This window comes from Parasteatoda tepidariorum, chromosome 6, assembly GCF_043381705.1.
Source record: "Parasteatoda tepidariorum isolate YZ-2023 chromosome 6, CAS_Ptep_4.0, whole genome shotgun sequence".
Taxonomy (NCBI): domain Eukaryota; kingdom Metazoa; phylum Arthropoda; class Arachnida; order Araneae; family Theridiidae; genus Parasteatoda; species Parasteatoda tepidariorum.
The window spans coordinates 52071482-52092600 of record NC_092209.1 but is presented as its reverse complement, the minus strand read 5'-3'; positions in this window follow the sequence as shown (position 1 = coordinate 52092600).

Genomic DNA, 21119 nt, shown 5'->3' with positions numbered 1-21119 from the left:
TACAGTAATCGGACGACCAGAAGTTAAACCTAACATATCTCTCACTAGCAATGGTAAGTCTAGGACTCATAGACAGGTTGTTCCGAAATTCGACCAACATTTTCTGGTTGGGGATGAAAGGCATCAGGAGGATGAAAGGTTTCCATAAAACATGGTGTCATAAACCACACTGAAAGGGTGAAAAAGGCGAAAAACACATACAGGCTTTGAATCTCGAGGAAACTGAAGGATATCTTGAAGCAAATTCGGCAGATTATCAAACAGCGTAACGCTGATACCGTCTAAGTATGGCGCTCGTAACAAAAGGGTTCAGCTCTCAACTTTGAGATCGATTTCTTTATTCTTTTATCATCGAGTTCTCACATTCTTTTTCAAATATAAATTCAAATGCAATCTAATTCTACCAAATTTATTCTATCCGAAATTAGTATCTTAAAATTTTTTACTTAAATTTTGTTTCTCTTACGAACTTTAAGAATAAACTCCACAAAACACTTGTAAAATCTTCAGAAAAGTAAACAGAAAGTGGCAAAATTTAATTCTACTTAAAAAAAAAATTATCAAAATAAAAAAAAGTGCTGTTTCTTAAAGGTAGTGCTTGGTTATAGATTTTTATTAATTGTCTGGTCTTGATGTATTTTTCATTTGGTTTGATAAAAATGAAAAAAATCAGCATAGAATAGTTAGCCGAATGGTTAATCCAAACTAACTTTCAAAATAAATAAGTGAAACTTATTACTATGGGGTATACTTTTTCGTCTGTTTAATACTATTGTTCGGTTACAGATATTTAGTATTTGTTTGACTGAGATATTTTTGCATTAGCAATGCAAATAGTATGCAAAAATAGGTTTTCATGTTGTTGCGATGGTATTTTTTCGTTATAGACATTTCGTAATGGTTTGGTTGAGCTGTTTTTTTTTTCACATTTGTATTACAAACGTAAAAAAAAAAAGACAAAATGAATAAACATTAGCTAAATTATTATTTCTAACTCATTTTCAAAATAAATAAAAAACAAACAAAATAAGACGAAATTAAATAAACATAGCAGTTGCGGAAAAAAAAAACGAATTAGGTTGCTTGCGTCCTGTTGCCGATTTGATTTGCTTGCCTCTTGCTATCGTTTTACTTTTGATTTTCAAAATTTCTAACTTCTAGTGTCCAAACTCAATTTTGTTTCGGTCTCATTGGCTGATAGGACCTTATATAATATAATATTATATAATATAATATTATATATTATAATATTATGTAATAAATGCTGATCAACTTCCAACTAAAACTGCTCGTAAATTAGGTTTGATTACCATCGCTGTACACTGAAAAAGTAACAACCAATCTCAAAAATTATTTAAATATGGTACTGAAATGAAAGTAAAGAAATTTGTCAAATGTCATATGTTTAATAAGTAATAACTGTTTTTCTAAAATCCTGCTGGATGTAACGAGATAATGATTGATCAGATAACCTTATCCAGCATTGATTAAGTGCTGCCATTCGATAAATAAAAGTTAAAGTTTTGCTACTGCTAGTGAGTATCATTACCATCGAAATTGAAAAATCTCACTCTAAAGTGGGGAGATTAGACAGTTTATGACGTGGGTAGAAACAGGCAATTGGTAACCGTTCATGATATAGGAAGATATAGGCAGTTAATTTAGAAAACGAAGCTAATTCAGGTGTTGCCATCGGAGTTTAGAAATTTTACAAATTACAACTGCTGCCAGCGAAAGCTAAAAATTTTGAAAATCGAAACCAAAACAAAAGCAGGAAACAAACAACTCAATAACAGTGTGAAATCAATTCAACAGCATGATAAAATCAACTCAAATTGAGCATTATCTATTCGCGAACCCAACGACCTATAGGGGGCGTTGTTATTTGAGACGAATTCTTGCTAGCAGAACAACAGGATCATCAGTTGCACTGGAGATTTCTTCAGTGCAGTATGGTAATATTATGGAAGTGAATGTTACGCATAGTTTCATATGCAAGTGAAAACAAAAAAATATCCTCATATATAATCGTTTAAATATCTTTTTTTTAAATCATGAATATCTTTTTTTTAAGGAAGGAACATGCAAAACACATCGGAAAATATTTGTACGAAATCTTGTAATTAGAGTAGAGACTTAGAGCCTGAAAAATCATTCTACTAAATTTAATGATCTAGTGTGAAAGGTCAATATAAATTTTATGTTCCATACTTTTCTGTATCATATTACTTAAAACATTAAAATAACGCAAAAAATATACAGAAGCACATAATGTTTAAACCATTTAATTTTGCAAAAAAAAAATTTTTGAGAACAATTTTTTTCAAAAAATTTAAAGTTTCAGTAAAAAATCATTATTTATAAACTAAAAATTGAAAAATAAAGAATGCTTAAGATTAAAAAAAAACGATTCTGAAAATTCCTTGTATTGTAATAAAAAACTTTCAAATTGTTTTTTTTTCTTTCTAATATTAAAGTTCTTAATCAGACGTAGAAAACCATTCTGTTGAGATCAGTTATCATCAAATTAAAAAAAAAAATTACAAGTACATTTTTTGCTATAAAAGTCATAACACTTTCTTGTTTTGTAAATCCGGAGAATTCCAAATGAAATATTCTTCGTTTGAAAATTTTATTTTCAAATAATACATACAAAAACTATCCCTTCATTATTTTTAGATCACTTAATACTCTACAAAATTTTATAATTGTAAGATCTCGATATGAATTTCAATATGTAAATTAAAAACGGAATAGCTGAATTCTAGTTGAAATTATTCATCCAAAATTAAAAAAATACTTACCAGGAAAGCATGAAATATTATTAATAATCAACTCGAATGATACCATTTCAAGTAATTCGGATGATTCTTTATTGTTGTTTTCCAAATTATATAGATTCAGAAATATATACTATTCTATAAAGAAGAAGAATATTCTATAATTATTAAAGTTCTGCATGTTCTGAAATCACATTTATTCATTGGAATGAAGTAAGCAATGTTGACTTCACAATGTTGGCAATGTTGCAATTGAGTTAATTGTTAATTGAGAAATTGTTCTTCAAATGTTGGGCACGTTCTGTTGCAGAAAGATTTATAAATGTTCTAGGTCGTTTTTCTTGTTTTGTTTTTTGTCTTCCTTTCAAGCTCTTTCGTCTTTTCCTTAGGGAAATTTTGGTTCGTATTTGCTGCTAAGAAAATGGCGTTCTACTCGGCCAATGTATTTTATAGAACTAAATGAAAACTTAATAAATAAAAGCCAGAAAATATACTATCCTCTAGAGGGCGTATTCAAGCGTTGCGCTCGCGAATATTCAAGAGTCTGCTTTTTCTCCTCACTAATGATGTGAAAAAAAAGGTGAAAGAGATACTGCTGTGCAATAGAAAAACCAACGTAAGAGACAAACAATTCCAAAATTCAGATTTTAATATATTTAGCATTTCTGCAATTTTTTTTTCAAAATTAAATTTTATTTCATCAATTTTTTGAAACTTTATTTCAGTGTTCATTACATCAGTTATAAAATGAAAATAGCTGTAAAGCCACTTTTCTCGAAATCTACTGTGAGGTTTTTACGTTGTTTTTACTATTGCACAGCAGTATAGCACTTTTTTTTTGTATTTAGTTTAATGATATTGTTTTGTACGATATTAGTAAGAATAATAGAAATATTGTTTATAGATATTGGTGATGATGTTAGAATAATGTAGGTATTGTTTATTTCGCCTTTTATAAACCTAGAATAAACATTAATTGAATAGTGCAAGTATTTTTAATATATTTTCTAGAAAATGTTCTGATTGTGCTTCCTCATATTGAAGAATATCCCGATTATTTTGAAGTTGCTACTGTATATGTCTCCATTCACAATGCTCGACAGATCATTAATCCGTTCTATTATGGATTTCCAATGGAGGCCAACACGATGCATGAACTCCGACTTAAAAAGGTGTATATTTTATTTTGAAAATATTTTTATAAATGTAAAATGCCATTAAGTTATATTTATTAATTTTTTATACTGTGATTTTATTAAATACTTATCTATATGTTCTTCAGGTTGTGAAAAAACTTTTACCAGCGCCTTACGAGACTAACTGTGTAGATTACATAGAAATTTGGAAATCAAGAGGAGGATATGGCCCCACTAACCAAAAAGTAAATAATATTTAGTTATAATTTAAATGTTTCTTGTTCATTTCACTTCTTTAAACTAAAAATATTTGAAAAAATTAGGTTAATGAGTGATTGGTTGATGAAGGCACTTAGACACATTTCTATAGTTTTGTCGAGGCGAGAGGCACATATTTTGGCGTTGTAACTGTAGATTTCCCTTTTTCTTCGCATGTATGAATAAGTTTTTAACATAAGTCAAAAATAATCTTATGAACAACACCGGGGAACATTTTTTTTCTTATTTTTCTGCTTCATGAGAATTTTTAACACATTTTTGATGTCTCTGTATTGCTGATTTCAAACTTGGAAACAGTTTCTCTCTAACTAGAGTTTTTAGGCAATTTAACAACATACACCGAACCAGGATATTTTAAAATGTCCTCGAGAGATTGCTAAGTGTTCCATTTTCTCTGTAGCATTTCAGTTTATGTTGCAATAAGATCATATTATTTGTTTTCAGCGTGCGAAATTACACGTGCTTGAAAATGTGGTATAAAATGCTGTAAAATAACTTTTTGTAACAGTCATTTTTGCATAGGTGGCCATTCAGTGACAAAATAAAAATTCCAGATGGAAGTGTTAGATTTATTATTACAATTATAAATAATTTTATTTTTTTAAATTCTATTGATATCGTTAAAACCTATTTATATCTTATATATATAATTCTCATACGTGGCTCCCAAATTTTGGCTGTATTTCTTTTCCGCCGGTGGCAACGCTTGCTTTGTTTTGTTTACGTTACTATTTCTCTTAAACGGCGAATCGACCAATGATTGCCGCTGAAAATGTCACATGCCAAATCTAGTTGAGATGGCTCAACATATAGCGCTTTTAAAAACGGAAACTGAAATAACCAGAGAGCATCAGCTGCGGCAATCTCATACTATTAAGCTGGGCAGCAGTGAGTAGTCTTTGTCGATATATCTCTATTTTAGTATTTTGTCGAAAGCGCTTTTTTTTCACGAATTTATATATTACGAATTTATTTGACGATTTTTGATTTGTATTACGAATTATACTACAGCACATTTCTAATAGGTTTAACGAATTACATGTCATTTATTTGAATTCGAATTTATTTTAATGACTTAATATTTACTAAAAAGATGTAATTTTTAAAAAAAAAAAAGTTTTTATATGAATTTGAATGATTGTTTTGAATTCTTAGAATTCCGTGCATTTGCAATGTACCTAAGATAGTAGCGAGCTTGGTTTACGAAGCAAACCATATAAGATTATGTTGCAATTTTGGGGGGTTGGCGAGCGGTAGCGAGCAGGGGGCCCAGCCCACTAGTTTTTATTATTTTATTATTATTATTTATTAAATTGCTTTTATTTATAAAGAAAAATTCAAAGCAATATTGAATAAATTATGACATTTTAATTGAAGTAGGTTTTTATATTTATTTTTATGCCAATTAACTGCCCTGAGAGCATATTATCAACTAACTAAAATTATTTCCGGAATATTCCTAAAATTATATCAACAAACGATTTCGATCGGAAACTGGCTTTTATCGAGTAGCCAATTTCGTAAAGCACACTTATCCACAACCCAAGCATTTCGGAATTCAAAATCGCAATCGCAGCGGTTCAAAAGTATATAATTATTATAATAACAAAATAATAATAATTACATACTTTTTGAACCTTATTACTTTAGTTTTTATTTATTTACTTTTTTTAAATATTGATTTTCAAGAAAATAAACAATGATGAATGAAAACCAACCACGGGGCATAATGCAGAACCGGTAAAAAAGGTGGACAAGTCAGGAGGAAGCCGTTTAACCCTTTCAATACGGCGAAAAATGAGCAGGGGTGGAAGCGAGACGGAAACGAGGAAAGGCTGGTAGTAAAACCTTTCCAGTTATAGCTAGTTTTGGGGAGGAGTCTACTTATTCTTTTTTTAAATTTTTCAACAATATCTACTTTATCTTGAAAAAGAAGCAGTTTTATATATATGCCAGAATTATAAAAGAAATCTTGATAGTTACAGATATTTCATTTTTTTCGAAAAAAATGCTGGAATGAAATGTTTTACGTACCAGGTTTTTCTCTTTTTCGTCTTGCTATATAAGGGCTTTCACCCATGGACTGGGACAGCACATGTCCCTTCCGGTGCGAAAGGGTTAAAAAAGATACATTTATTTGGAGAAAATACGTTTGAGTGTAAGATTTCATAACTTAAAATATGGTCTGTATTAACTAATTAATGTTTAAACACTCCCTCGAATTATTAAAATTTATAGTACACGAAAATGCGATAATTAAATTAAAAGTTATTCAAGATGCTTAGTTTTCCCCTCAAATCTTTCTTTCCTTTTTTAGGGGGGGGGGGAGAGATGGGGGAACTGCGCACGTAAACTTATGTCTCAAATGTCTTAATACAATGGGAATTTGCTGATATAAATCTTAATATTTTTAGTTTCGGCTGATTTCTTGAAAAGTTTGAGATCTTTAGAAACAAGACGAAACGTTTAGTCCCAATAGTTTGATCAGAAGAGCGGTCCGAAGTTTAGACTCCTTAATGTTAATCTCCGTTTTTTCGTATTTCACTATATCTCAAGAACTTCTTATGCAAATTGAAAACTTTTTGCACACAATTACAAAATTCAATTATGCAAGGATAATTTCATCAAAAAAAACTTTTATTGAAATATTTATTAATTTTTATTGTTTTAAAAGTAATTGTGGTGGAAAATTTTTAATTTGTGTGGTATAAATTTTTTTTCCATCATTTTAAAGAAAGTAATTTTATGTGCCAAATTACAAAATTTGAGCAAAATCGATCAAATAGTTCCTGAGAAATTGAATTTTAAGCATCTGATTTTTTTAAAATTCAATTGCTCAGGAACTATTCGACCGATTTGGCTCAAATTTTTTCTCGGTGTTGGGACTATTTTTCCATCTGTGTAGATATTATAACTTACTGGTATAAGTACTGTAATTAAAAATTTGAAAAGCAGTTTTCCACATTGCTAAGATTACACCGACGAGAAAAATCAAGGAAATAAAAGTTCCTTTTCTTTAAAATTCAGATTCCTTTTCCAAGATTGAGTTAAGGGCGTCAAACGTCTTCCACCTGAACTGCATGAATGTGGGTTAGTTCCATCGTAAAATTCCTACCGCTAACCTAATACTGGATCGAATATTCAACTGTGTTTATAAAATAAAGTCAAACAGCTATGCACCAAGCTTCTAAATGAAATGGTTCGTAAAATGAAGTTGGTACTTGAAACTTTCAATAAAAGCAATGAACAGACACATTCGCATTAAAACCAGTGAGAATATCAATTATAACTCTTAATTTTTTTACAAAGAAAATTGGGCTTATTTTTTTATTTTATTGCAAACATGGATTATTAGAATATTTGCTACTTAAATTTTATCTTTGATGTGACGCACTTTATTTCGCAGCGTTTAATCTGCTTAATTGAAGAAAAGTTCTCGTAAATTGTTTGGTTCTATCATAATTTCAATTTTTTTTTACTGTGCGTAAATTCTGATCAATGCTTTTAATCCATTCTCTGTCATACATTTCTTGAACAAACACTGTTTAAATAAAGTTAATGAAGCGATTTTTTAAAACATTTCCTAGCCTAGCCGCGCACCTGTTTCGTTTAGGGCTGGCGCCTGATCCCTATTGTTCTCTGTGCAAGAGCCAAGCTGTTTTGGATGACAGCCACATCCTGTGCTGCAGGGCCCTCCGCGGGTCGTCGTCTACCGAGTGATATTGGGAAGCAAGAGAGCTCCTGAGGAAATGATTCTTTGCTTTCTTGTTTTGTTCCTGTGTTTTTGCTTTTTATCATGTCAATTCACCTCTGCCATTTGAAATACATAAATTAAAAAAAATTTACATTTTTTAAGGAATGCTTTGAGGAATGCAAAAAGAACATTAGTTTGCAGGTTCGTGGCTGTGTCCCACATAATGACGGAATCCCGGGACATGAAAAACATTGCAGTTCTTCAGGTAAATCAAAATTAAAAAATTTTTTTTCTCTGACGTCTTCTGCAGACTAATTAAGAAGGAATTTTGTTCATAGAAATTTGCAATTACTATGTTTTCACAGACATTTTTATCAAATAATTGCCACAAATAAACATTATTATTCTGAAAATTTATAATTTTATTATCTACTTTAAAATGGGCTGTTTTAGAGTACTGTGTTTTCCCTGATATTCAGAGCCACGTAAAGCTGCATTGTATTTAAATTTAACATTTTGCAATTATGGAGTCTAGTTGGTTTCGATTTCATCGAGAAAGCATAGATTCAATCATCATCGATTCAATCATTTGTATCGATTCAATCTTTATTTTTTACTTTCTATGACTTTTCTAAATTTAACTAAAAATTCTGAATTTTTCACGGAAGGGAACACTTTTGGGAAATACTGCAAAGAGCTCTTATAATTAAATTTTTTTAGAGCTTAAAAAAGTGAAACTTGAAAAAAAATGGAGAAACAACATCCTAAGAGCACGATAAAAGTCACAAAAATAATGTTAATGACTTGAAACAAATTTTAATAAGCAGTCAAAGATGCTTTTTTTCAAAACCATATTAGCTCAGGAAAATTGAAAAAAAAAATTAAAAATATGTTAGTTTTCTTAGGATTTTTATTTAAAAAAACAAATGTTTCTAGCAAAAAAAAATAATAAATATTAACCTATATTCAAGTGATTAAATGGGTTTAGCTAACGTACTATATTCAAACCAGTTACCAAATGTAAATTTAACAAGTGTATTAGAAGTTAAATAATCTTGCTCTCAAGGAAAAGGAAAATAAAATAAAATTATTTTTTTTAATTTAAAAAGATAGGTTAAATAACGTTAAACAAAATACCTGAGCTTTCAGACGATTCCCATTTAGAAAACGGTGTGTTATTTTCTGTTTTCCTTGAGTGAGTTTCAGTATTTTTGCTGTAACTCTTAGAAAGTTTTTTAAGTATTATCTTATACTTGGTGTCAAATTACTGAAAGGAAAATAATCAGACTATGATATATATTTTTTCAGAAAGTACAAAATTCTGTTAAAAAAACGTTCTCTACATGGAAAAATAATTATAGAAATTTTCACACGTTTTTTTACACAAAATTTTGTTGACATGTATTCGAAAAAAGTTTGTCAGTATACACTCTTTATATTGGTGGAAGGAGGATAATGTTTTTTATTTAGAAAAAAATACTTTATTTGCTTGCTTTTCATAACTGAATTATTTATTTTATTTTTCTCTAAAAGTAAATAGAATTGCAAGACAAATAAAATAAACTTTCTAATAATAAAGCAAACGCAAATTTTGCAGAATTAAAGGTAGCAGAGCCAATAAAAGAAATTTCAGAATGTCAAAAAGAGAAATGTTATCCTGCCTGTTAGTAAGTAAAGTGTTTGATGTTCTCTAATCAAATCTTTTTTGATACCGTCTTTGATGAATTATTATTTGTAACATTGATTTTAATATTTTTCCCAGTATTGCTGAATGGTAATATTTTTAGATATTATCTAATGTCAGATAATAATATTTGCTACCTATTTAAAGCTTGTTTGTGTCATAAAAATTTTACGTTTGAATTTGTGACTCGCCCCTATTGCCCAGCAGTGCTAGACTAGGTCCATGACGTTATACACCCTCAAAAAATCCAACACCGTCATTGGATCGTCTGCTAAATCCTGTTTGGTGAGCCCCAGGCATGCGAGGATATGGTGAGGCGAAGCTTGTTCTGAAGAACAGTTGGTACAAATTTCAAAGTTCTTGGATCCCTCCGAAAATTTCATTGATTTAAGGTGACCACTTCGAAAGCGGGCAAGAATAGTTTGTTCTTGTCTATTAAAACCTTGGGCCATGGAGCTTTCAGGTCGTTTAATTCACATTAGTTACTGATTAAAACTATTAACTGGTAATGTAAAAAACTATAAAATGAAGTAACTATAAAATGAAATGGTAAAACTATAAAATGAAGTGAACCTGAAAAATAAGGCTTCTTTTTTCTTATAGCGACATTAACCCCCCTCCCCAAAGCTTGAAGTCCGATGCATTAAACTACATTTGGTATAAGTGTATCGCTTAAAAACAGTATTTTATAATTTTTTATGTTTGTATGTCTTTTCAAAACGATTGCTTAGATAAAAAAATATAATTCACTTTTCCTCGTTATTCTGAGTTTTTAATTACAAATTTTAATTTTCTTGACAAAATTGTGAAGGAATATACTATAAAATACCCTACAATAGATAAAAATATTATAAATTAAAATTTATAATTTTTTCTGCAAATTGTTAATTTTAAAAAATGTTTGTTGTGTTGCTAATGACACTAGGATAAGCCAAGCTCACCAACCATTGGACTTTTGCGAATTGAGCCAGAAGGGTGCTCCTTTCTTTTGAAAAGATAGCGCAATACGTTCTAGCGCAGGACGCGATTTTCCAATCCTGTGGCGTTTCAAGACAAGCTCTGTTTGGTGGATTATTTCTTGGCTGTTGGTGTTTTTCTAGCATACGACTCGCTTGGAGTAGCCTTGATAAGGATTTTCTTGAATCAACCTGCACACTTCTTCCTTTGTTTCTGATCTGGACTTCACCGAGTAAGGTTGAGTGGTGACCAAACTCGACATTTCAGACGCAGAGGCAAGCACATGTTCACCTCGACGATTAGAGATGTGGATCGGGAGCAGCCTATTCACCTGAGGAATCGCAACGTTCGAGAATTTCTCAATTGGTGATTTACAAAAGTGCTACGAAGCAAGACTAAAAGATGTTGAGGAATTGGAAGAAGACTCATTTCTTAGAAAAGTGGGTATTGAGAGGATTCTGGGTATTAATACTGAGATACTTTCTAGACACAATGACTCTCCCATTTCCGAGAATCCTGATAGCATGTCTGAGGATAACCCTCATCTTGATTCTGAACATGAGCCTACTGAAACATCATCTACTGCTTGGAAGAAACCTAAAGGTCAGCACTGAATCAATTTACATCATTATCGATTCGTAACCTGCTAATCCTTCCTCCCAGCCAGAAAATTCACCGATAATTGAGGCTACTCCGACACGGGCGGAGATTGCTACAGTTGAAGCCGCTACCGAGCAGATATCCCCCAGAAACTTTCGAGTATTGTGACATCGAGTCACGCTCTAATCTAAAATTCCTGATCCAATTCAAGACTCGCCCCTTAAAGTATTAGTGCAATTGGGACACGCTCCCCGGAAATTCCATAAATTCCATTCTCACCCTCGTTTTCTTGGAAAAACACCTGGCCCGCGGTATCTTTCATGTACACGTGAAGGCCACGAGTGTGGGAGTATGCATAACCGTAACTCTTACATTTTCCATCAGAAGGTGGAAATGACACTGAAAAAATAATTAATATGACAACTGAACTTTCAAAGGTTTTTCCGAGGAGCGTGTCCCAATTGCACGAATGCTTTAAGGGACGAGTCTTGAATTGGATCAGGAATTTTAGATTAGAGTGTGACTCGATGTCACAAGTATAATAAGTAATTTTCAAAGGGTTAAATGCTGACTTAAAGACTAAAGATCTGGGAGATATATTGCGAAGATTTGACAGTACAAAATTAGTGCAATTTAAGAGAAGGGTCAGCAAATTTCATTCAACACCATCCTACGCGAATCTTCATAGTCATCTTGGAAAATCTTAATAACGCCGAGGGAAATAAAATCACCTTAGAGAGGTACAGGGGTTTATAATACATACATGCGTAAATATACATATTTTAACAATAATAATATGTGTATTTTAATATATTTTAAATTGATTTCATTTAAGATATTTTATAAACTCTAAGAATCCCACTCGCTTTTAGAAAAACAGTAGAGCGGGTCTTGAAACGCCACTGGATTGTATAGGTGGTATGGGAGGTATAGTTATTGGTGGCATAGGTGGGATTGTATAGATGGTATAATGGTGCTACCACCTATACTCCTGGTATAGGTTGTAGCACCATTCATTCGGGAGACCACTTCCTCAGTTTCAGACATAGATTTGAAGTGAAAGGAATTTTTAGCCAGATCCATGTATTCACAGTATTGCTCAGAGACCAGCCACAGGACTTTCAATTCCACAGATTTTACAAGCACGTATATCTCATGTACTCGGTAGATATTAGCGGTCTGGAGGATCGAATTCCGGCCCCTCCGGACCGGAGTTCGATTCTCTAAGCACTGGGCTACCATGACCCGTATAAAATAATACTATACTTTTGCAATTAGTTTTGGTAGTATTAACGTCCGGGAAAAGGATTTAATATGCCCCTACAATTTATATGTTATGGAATAACTTGAGCTAATCTGAATAAAAATTTATTTATCTTTTGTTATTAGTGAAGAACATTTTGAAGTTACGAGAGAAATTATTGACAAAGATGTCTTTTACGTAAGTTTACTTATACTGTATCTGTATTTGTGTGAATATTTGTTAAACATACTTGGCCCGAGAATTTTCTTATATTTATAGAGTGATATGAAGAGGTGCAAAAGTGATATGAAACTTAATAAATTATATGTCTATCACTTTTTATAACCACTCAGTAAACGCCGACAGAATCCTTAATGATGCAGAATTCAAAAGAAGAATTTCAGTGTCACTTTTCATCTCTTGTTCAATGATGAGGACACTATTTATTATTCCTCAAAGTTAACAATCTAAATATTTCTTCTATTTCATTAGCAAATAATGTTTGTCGTCTTATAGAATAATAAGTGTTTTACGAATCCGTATATTTCTGAGTTGTATAAAATACCAGAAATAGTTTCAGATTCCAACGGACAAGAATCATATATCACCTGCTACTTTGTGGCTAGTTAATAATTGATATATGTCCAATAAATGCGTAAAGGAGTATGTTATAAACTAATAAATATGATGTAAGAAATGAGACAAAACTAGAAATGTTTATTTAACTTAATAGCTACTCAGGAGCTGTAATATTTAGGAACTGTTTGGAAATTCATATTGTACAGACCACAAAAAAGAGAACACTTTAATTACTTCTAATCTAATAATCAAAATTTTACGTAAAAGTAAAAGTAAAAACTAGTGGACTGCGCCACCTGCTCGCTGACGCTCGCCAACCCCCCGAAAATTGCTACGCAATCTTATATGGTTTGCTTCGCAAACCAAGGTCGCTACTAACTTAGGTACATTGCAAATGCACAAAATTTTAAGAATTCAAAACAATTATTCAAATCCATATAACAATTTTTTTTTAAAAAAAAATTACATCTTTTCAGTAAATACTAAGTTACTAAAATAAATTTGAAATCATACAAATGACATGTAATTCGTTAAACCTATTAGAAATGTGCTATAGTATAAAATCTTAAGATAAAATTTCTAAAACTGATATCTTTTTAAAAAGGTTAAAATTTTGGCTATAATTAAGTCTATTAAAAATTGAAATGAGTGTATTGCAATGGAAAAACCTGCTTAAACAAATAAGAATAAAATAATAAAATAAAATAAAACAAATAAATTCGTGATATAAATCAAAAATCGTCAAATAAATTCGTAATATATAAACTCGTGAAAAAAAGAGCTTTCGACAAAATACTAAAATTGAGATCTATCGACAAAGACTACTCACTTCTGCCTAGCTTATGCTCTCTCTGGTTATTTCAGTTTCGTTTTTAAAAGCGCTATATGTTGAGCCATCTCAGCTAGATTTGGCATGCGATATTTTTAGCGGCAATCATTAGTCGATTTTCTAGCTTTGCCATTCGGGGAGTTGTAATGAGGCTTTATTTTGTCACCGTGTAAGAGAAATATATATATAGATTTTACGTAAAAATTTTAATGCTTTGAGAACCCATTCTAAAAATAAAAATATGCTAATTTATTCGTACTGCCGTTATTTAAAATAATAAGTTCAGACGCACTCACACAAATATATATATATATATATATCTATATANTTCGTGAGAATGACACATATATATTTATATATATATATATGTGGGGTGGGTATGAGAACTCTAGTATTTTGAAAATGTGTAATTTAATTAAAGAGTGTACTTTTAAAAGAATTTTTTCTATTTTTCTAGCATGGATGCCCACGTACAGCAGTTCATACGTAAGTATTTTACTGAACTATAAAAAATTATAATTCTGAGAGTTTAACAGGTATTTACTCAGCTTTAAAAGGTAGCAACAACAGAATAATTTTGTATGATATTGCAATTTTTTTATTTGCATTTACAAGAACTGCACTGTGTTAGAAATTTTATTTTGGAAAGCGTTGAAGCACATCTTCGTACAAATTTGCTCAATTTGTTTTGTTGGTTCACACTCGGAAACCTTGATAATTGAGTTAAAACGCATGCCTAGGCTAAATATAAATCCTTACTCAGAAACCTTACAATTGATTTTAAAAGAACCATATACTTAGACTAATCTTAAATCCGTACTCACAAATCTTGCTAATTGAGGTGAGAATGACTACATGCTTAGACTCATCTTAATTCCGCATTCCTTTCTGATTGAGGTTATAGTAAATGCATGCTTAGACTAATCTTGAATTCATATTTAAAAACCTTGCTAATTGAGGTTAGAATAAACACATGATTAGACTAATCTTAAATCCGTATTCGGCAACCGCACTAAAGCTGAAGAAGAGCAATCATGCTTAAAATTTGGCAATTTCGAACAAGGCTTCGGCATGGCCGGAGAACTGACTAATCAGAACAGATTATTATTATTACTTAATTTTTACAAATATAACCAACAGAACGGATTCTTGCAAACTTGAAAACACTATTTTAAATATATAAAACCAAATTTTTTAGATAGATTTCCTTCAAAAAACAACTTTAGACCGCATATTCAACTGCCATAGAAGAGATTAATATTAGAACAACTTGAAAAATTGGAAGTCGGGTTTTGCGTTCTGACACGTAATAGGCTAGAAAATATACCATAAAACACAGTATAAAAACTTTAAATAAATTGAAATTATTTAAAACTATTAAACTATTTAAAATTTAATATTTTAAGAAAAAAATGTAAATCTGATTGTTTTTCAGCATTGACTTAGCTCGTTATCATATTTTAACAGTGCAGAACAGCGTACTATTTAAAGCGCATACAACTTATGAAAATACGTCGGTTGCTCTTTAAATATTCAAAAAGTTAAAAAAAAATGTTTATATTAATATATTTCTACTAAAAATTCAATACTTTTTTAAGTTAAGTCTTATCTCACATTTGCATCGTTTTGTTGCGCTAATATAGAATGAATGCATCGGCAGATGTTAAAATTTGCTTAAAATAGTAAGATTTTCTTTCCCATCGTTTCGTACGTTGTCGAATGGTTAGCGTGAAGCATAGATATAATTTTTTTCCCCTGGAGAGAGCGAGCTTTAATACTGGCTTAAGTATTAAGTAAATAATCCGTGGAAACTGATGCGGTAACATATTAACCTGCTTGGATATTATATTACATTCGCTTCAAAAATATACAAATATGAAATAACATTCGGCATGTTCAAGCGCTTTGAAAGAAGGTGCCTATTTTCAAGACTTGCCAAATTTGAATGTAAAGAAGAGAAAAAACTTAAAAATGCCAACTAACAATGAGAAAATAAAGGTGAGAAACAAAACTAGAAAGATCACAGCAGAGAGAAAAAACAGAACAGGAAAAACCACTGTGGCTGAGTGGCAAATTAGGGTAAAATGTATTTCCACGCACATTTGAAAAGGTAGGATTGAAGTAATGTCGTAAACAAGAAAACGACATTAATTCCAACATTAGTTGGCAACTTTACATTTTCTATTTCAAATAACGTTTTTTTTTTTTTTTTTTCTTTTTTTTTTACGTCTGGCAAGTTTTGAAAAAGGACGCCTATGTTTAAAACACTTGAAACATATCGATTATTATTTCATATTGGATTAAATACTTTTTTCCCTCTTTCAAAAAAAGAAAAAAATACACATATTGACGCGTCATGTTTTTTTTTAAATTTGTATAAATGATAGATTATTTTGTTTTAAATCTATATTATAAAAGTTTCAATAAATTAGCTTTATTTAAATAAAAAATTTTATTATAAATTTTTTAATAAATTTTACAAATAAATACTTCGTTGTCTGTAATATATATGGTTGTAAAATAAGATATAGTCAAACTATAAATAAATGTGTCGATGATATTTCTATAACCTGTGGAATGTTTAAATTACACTATATTTTTTTTAAATAAAATTCCTGAAATAAACTAATTTTGGTCATAAAATTTATTATAAAACATATTATATATTAAAATTACTTTTGTTTTAGGCATGATATTAGGATACTTATAACCAAGAATAGAATGGAAACAATAACATATGCACACAATCCTAAATTTCAGGTGAAATTTAGTTTTATTTTTTGTAATATTTTAGAACATCTAATTATATTTATCTAATTTTTCTCACTATATTAAAAAAGTGCAAGCGCCACCGCAGTTGTTTTGGGTGTTTAACTTCACGTTACATTTCGTGTAGCTGCACAAAATCTATTAGACTTACAACTTAAAATTACCAATAAAAAATAAATGTACGGGGACATGAATAAAAAAATGTACAGTGCGTACATAGAGAAGAAAAAAATATTTGATAACTAGATCAAGAATTATAGAACAAATTTATAGAAAAAAATACTATACCCACTCCGTTACGGACAGCAGGAATACAACTATAGAGTTGAAATTTGACATGCCGAAAGGGTCTTTGATTTTAATTGAATTTGGTTTTTTCAATAGACAATTTGCTTGAACAATATTGCAATTCTAAATGCTTTTTTTTTAAGTTTTCTTTCTCACTTTTTTTGTTTACATTTTGCATTTCTGCTGGAAATTTGTAATACTTAGAAACTTGATATTACGGAAGTACGTAAAAATGTTCAAATATCACGTGCAATGCACTAATAAATAATGTTTAAATGTACAGCAGGAAAAAAAATTAAGATTGGATTATATGTTCGAGAATTATTAACCAATAAAAATTGTATAAAATGATCATGTTGGCCGATCTACCGCTCACTGAAATGCAGTTACAGAGATGAAATTCGATATATATATAGATATAGATATATAAACTATATCATATACATATAAACTTATGTTTTAAAATTTATATTCGTGTTTCCAGTTAATATATGCATTGATATGTCAATATGTCAAATTTAATTATATTTTTGCGGGTCAATTGAATTTCTTAGTTGAGTAAATAATTGTACTTATTTATAAAATAAACTATTGAATTCATAATTTTTAATATAAAAATGTATAGATACAGAAAAAAAGGAAGTGATTGGAGTTAAGATTTAAATTATAAATTTGGATTTAAAGAACATAATTTTATATCTTTTCGTTCGCCACAAATTTTTTATTTATTCCAAATATAAATTTTTTATAAGTTTCTAGTATAATTTTTTTTATTTTTAATTTCCTCGTACTCCTTGTACATTTTTCAACTTAGTAATTTCATAAAGAGTAAGCACCAAAATATGTTATGGAAGTGCTTACAATTTTTTCAATGAATAAGAGAAAGTATTATTCTCTTTTAACATTTAATTTATGCATCGATGTGACATTGTGACTTAATTATATTTTCCACTGATTGATTGAATTGCTTAGTTAAATAAATAATTGTACTTATTTATAAAGTCAACTCTTGAATTTATAATTTATAACATAAAATTGCATTGGCAGAAAAAAAAGTTAAGAGTTACTTAAATCATAAATTTGGATCTTAGGAGTATATTTTTAAATCATTTCGTTCATTAAGCTCTTGTCAATCAGATTTTTTTAATAAAAATATCAGTAAATTGTAATTTGTAAATCATTACAATCAGTAAGAAAATATGATACGTAAGCGTATATTTATCAGACTTTATTTGGCATAAATTTCTTAACTGAATTGAGTTAGATATTTTTCTCTATTTCTTATAATAAATACTGCATTTTCAATTAATAATGATAAATACTGTCTATTATATATTTTAGAATGTAGAGGCCTTCAGCAACATAGGTGGCTATGTTGGAATTTGGCTTGGAATCTCATTGGTTGCTGTATTTGATTTCTTAGAGACAATCAGCCTCATCGTAAGCTATCCTTTCAAGTGCTATAGGAAATCAAATGTACGAAATGAAAAAATACGAAAGATAAAAAAGCTTTCAAGAGATTTGTAAATACTTTTTCTTTCAGCAACAATTTCTGTACATCCAGCATTGTTGGAAGTATTGTAAATTTCTACATAAAAATGATGTATGTATACTTTAAAGTTGTTGTCTGTTATAAATAAAATTGCTATAATAAAATAATAATAATAAATCTGCTGTAATAAAATAATAATAATAAATAAAATTGCTGTGAAAATATTTTGTTAATACTAAAGACTATTGAATGATTCCTCAGTTCTGTACTGAACATGACACATGAATTTAATTTAGTTGTTTATTTCGCAAGTCTTTAACACAGATTAAATATGAGTACATAAAAATAATTTCAATCATAATCACATATAATCCTGAAAAAAAATTATAATTCCTTATTATGTTTTTACGGTGCAATTACCATATTATGTTAAATTCTTATGTGTGTTTCATTTTCAAACCTCATTGATTATATAGTTTGAAATTATTTATCATGATAATAATAACATTATGATCGATTTCATTAAATTTAATTGATGCAATAACTGTACTCAATGAAATATTAGAGCTGAGCTACAATTAAAAAAATTCTTAAAGATTTCTAATGCTTCCTTAATGTGATTGTTAATAACGGCTTAGGTAAAATATTTCCAATGCTTAGAAAAATGTTCTGTTAATTGAAATTTTATTTAATTCTATAGTTTATTTAAAATTTTAGAAACCCTACATAAATCCATCTCAATTCACTAGACAAGCTAAGCTATTCATGAAATGGTGGCTATTCAAGGTAAAACTCTTCCGCTTCTTTCATTCTTAGAAAATTTCCCATCATAGCTAAGACTTTGATCTCACTCTTGCTGAGGGGAAATAGTCTTCTTCATATTAGGCTTATATAGCAACCTCTCTATCAGGTAAGCGCCAAGAAAAAATAGCTATATCATGCCAAAAGAATATTAAGCCAAGCTCATTCTAGGGGGGTAAGGCAATGGGATACTCACTGAAGCACCTGAAAGTAATTATCCTTATCTTGAAAGCAGAAGTTTTGGTGAGACATACAGTGAAGATCCAATCATTACAAAAGTGTTGTGTAGAGTAATCAGTGCTTCTTTTTTCCTTCCCCCCCTCACTATACACGCAAAACAGTGCTTAGCAATTTTTCATCATAAGAAAAATCCTTTTGTTTGCTCGACTTCAACATAGTGTTTCTATTTAATTTATGTACCGTTTTATGATGTTTCATATTGTAAACTTAATGTATTTTTTTTATAATTAATCAGAAAACTATGGTTCATGAGATAATACTAATCAAGCTTTATATCACATAAATCTTTTATCGTGAATTGAGTTCGATATGTTTCCCAATTAATAATGATAAATACAGGCTATTATATATTTTAAAATGCAGAGGCTTTCAGCAACGTAGGTGGTTATGTTAGAATTTGGCTTGGAATCTCATTGGTTTCTGCATTTGTCTTCTTAGAGACAGTTATTCCCATCATTAGCTATCCTTTCAAGCGTTATAAGAAAGCAAGGGTAATAAGCGGTAAGTTATAAAAGATGAAAAAAGCTTTCAAGAGATTTGTAAATACATTTTTATCTCAGCAGCAATTCCTGTACATTGTTGGAAATATTACAAATATATATGTATACTGCAAAGATCTTGGCTGTTGATTTATTCTTTTGATGTTTTATGTAAAATACTAGCTGAATACCGGTTCTTCGAACCGGGAGAGTAAAGATCAAATTACTTACTCAGTACTACACAACATTTTAAGTCCCGCAGTGAACTGATCGTTAAGACACGGTTCCCAGCAGATCACCGATGTCAAGCATCACTGGCTGCGGTCAGTGTGCGGGTGGGTGACCACTTGGATCAGCCTGCGTAGGGACCGAGGGTGTGCGGTATTGGTCCTCGTTAAACTGTTCTACCGTAAAGTGCTCGACTTCACGTGCAGGTCGTCGGGGTACCGAAGCGGGGGTGCCATCCCCTCCACAGAGGATCAAAATTGTGATGGCATGTCTTCGGATCATCCTCAGGGATGTTTCCCAGACCGTCGCCAATAGCCCGTTGTGCAGATCTAGTGCGACGTAAATGAACAACAACACTTTGAAATCATGCACAAAACTGAAAGGCATGTAACGACATGATTTAAGTGCTTAGTGAAAGAACCAGGTAAGTGAAATTTATGAATCAGTGAAAGAACCAGGTAAGTGATATTTATGAATCAGTGAAAATAACATAAAGTGGTTGTAGATTACAGAATGTTTAATGTATCAAAATTTGTTTGGCTTCGACTGATTCTTAAAATAACTAATCTTAACATACAAGTTTTTATTATGGCTGCATGGTTTTTATTTTCAAGTTAACAGTGGTAAATAAAATATGACAAATAACTATTAGTCTCGCTTTCTAATGAATCGGTTATAAAAAAATTCAGAGGTCACTTTTTTTCTTCTTACCCTGGTTATAGCTCCTCTGAAAAAGTCATTTACCAGGTTTTCCACTAAGATCTTCAAATAATAAATCTAAAATAATTTCGTTTTTGTTCATTATTATTATTGTCCTTCCCGGTGGCTTTACGTTGTTCTATTTTATTTTATTTGTAACCGACATTGAAGAGCCGATTGTATTTTGGGTTTAGGACTGCGAATGTTCATTTCCGTATCCTTGTAATTTTGAACCGATCCAGAAGACAAGGAGACTCCTGGATAAGTACCCCCAGAGTTATGATTTGTTATGGGAACATGGCGGGCTTTGTGACTCGACAGATTTAATCTGCATCAGTCACC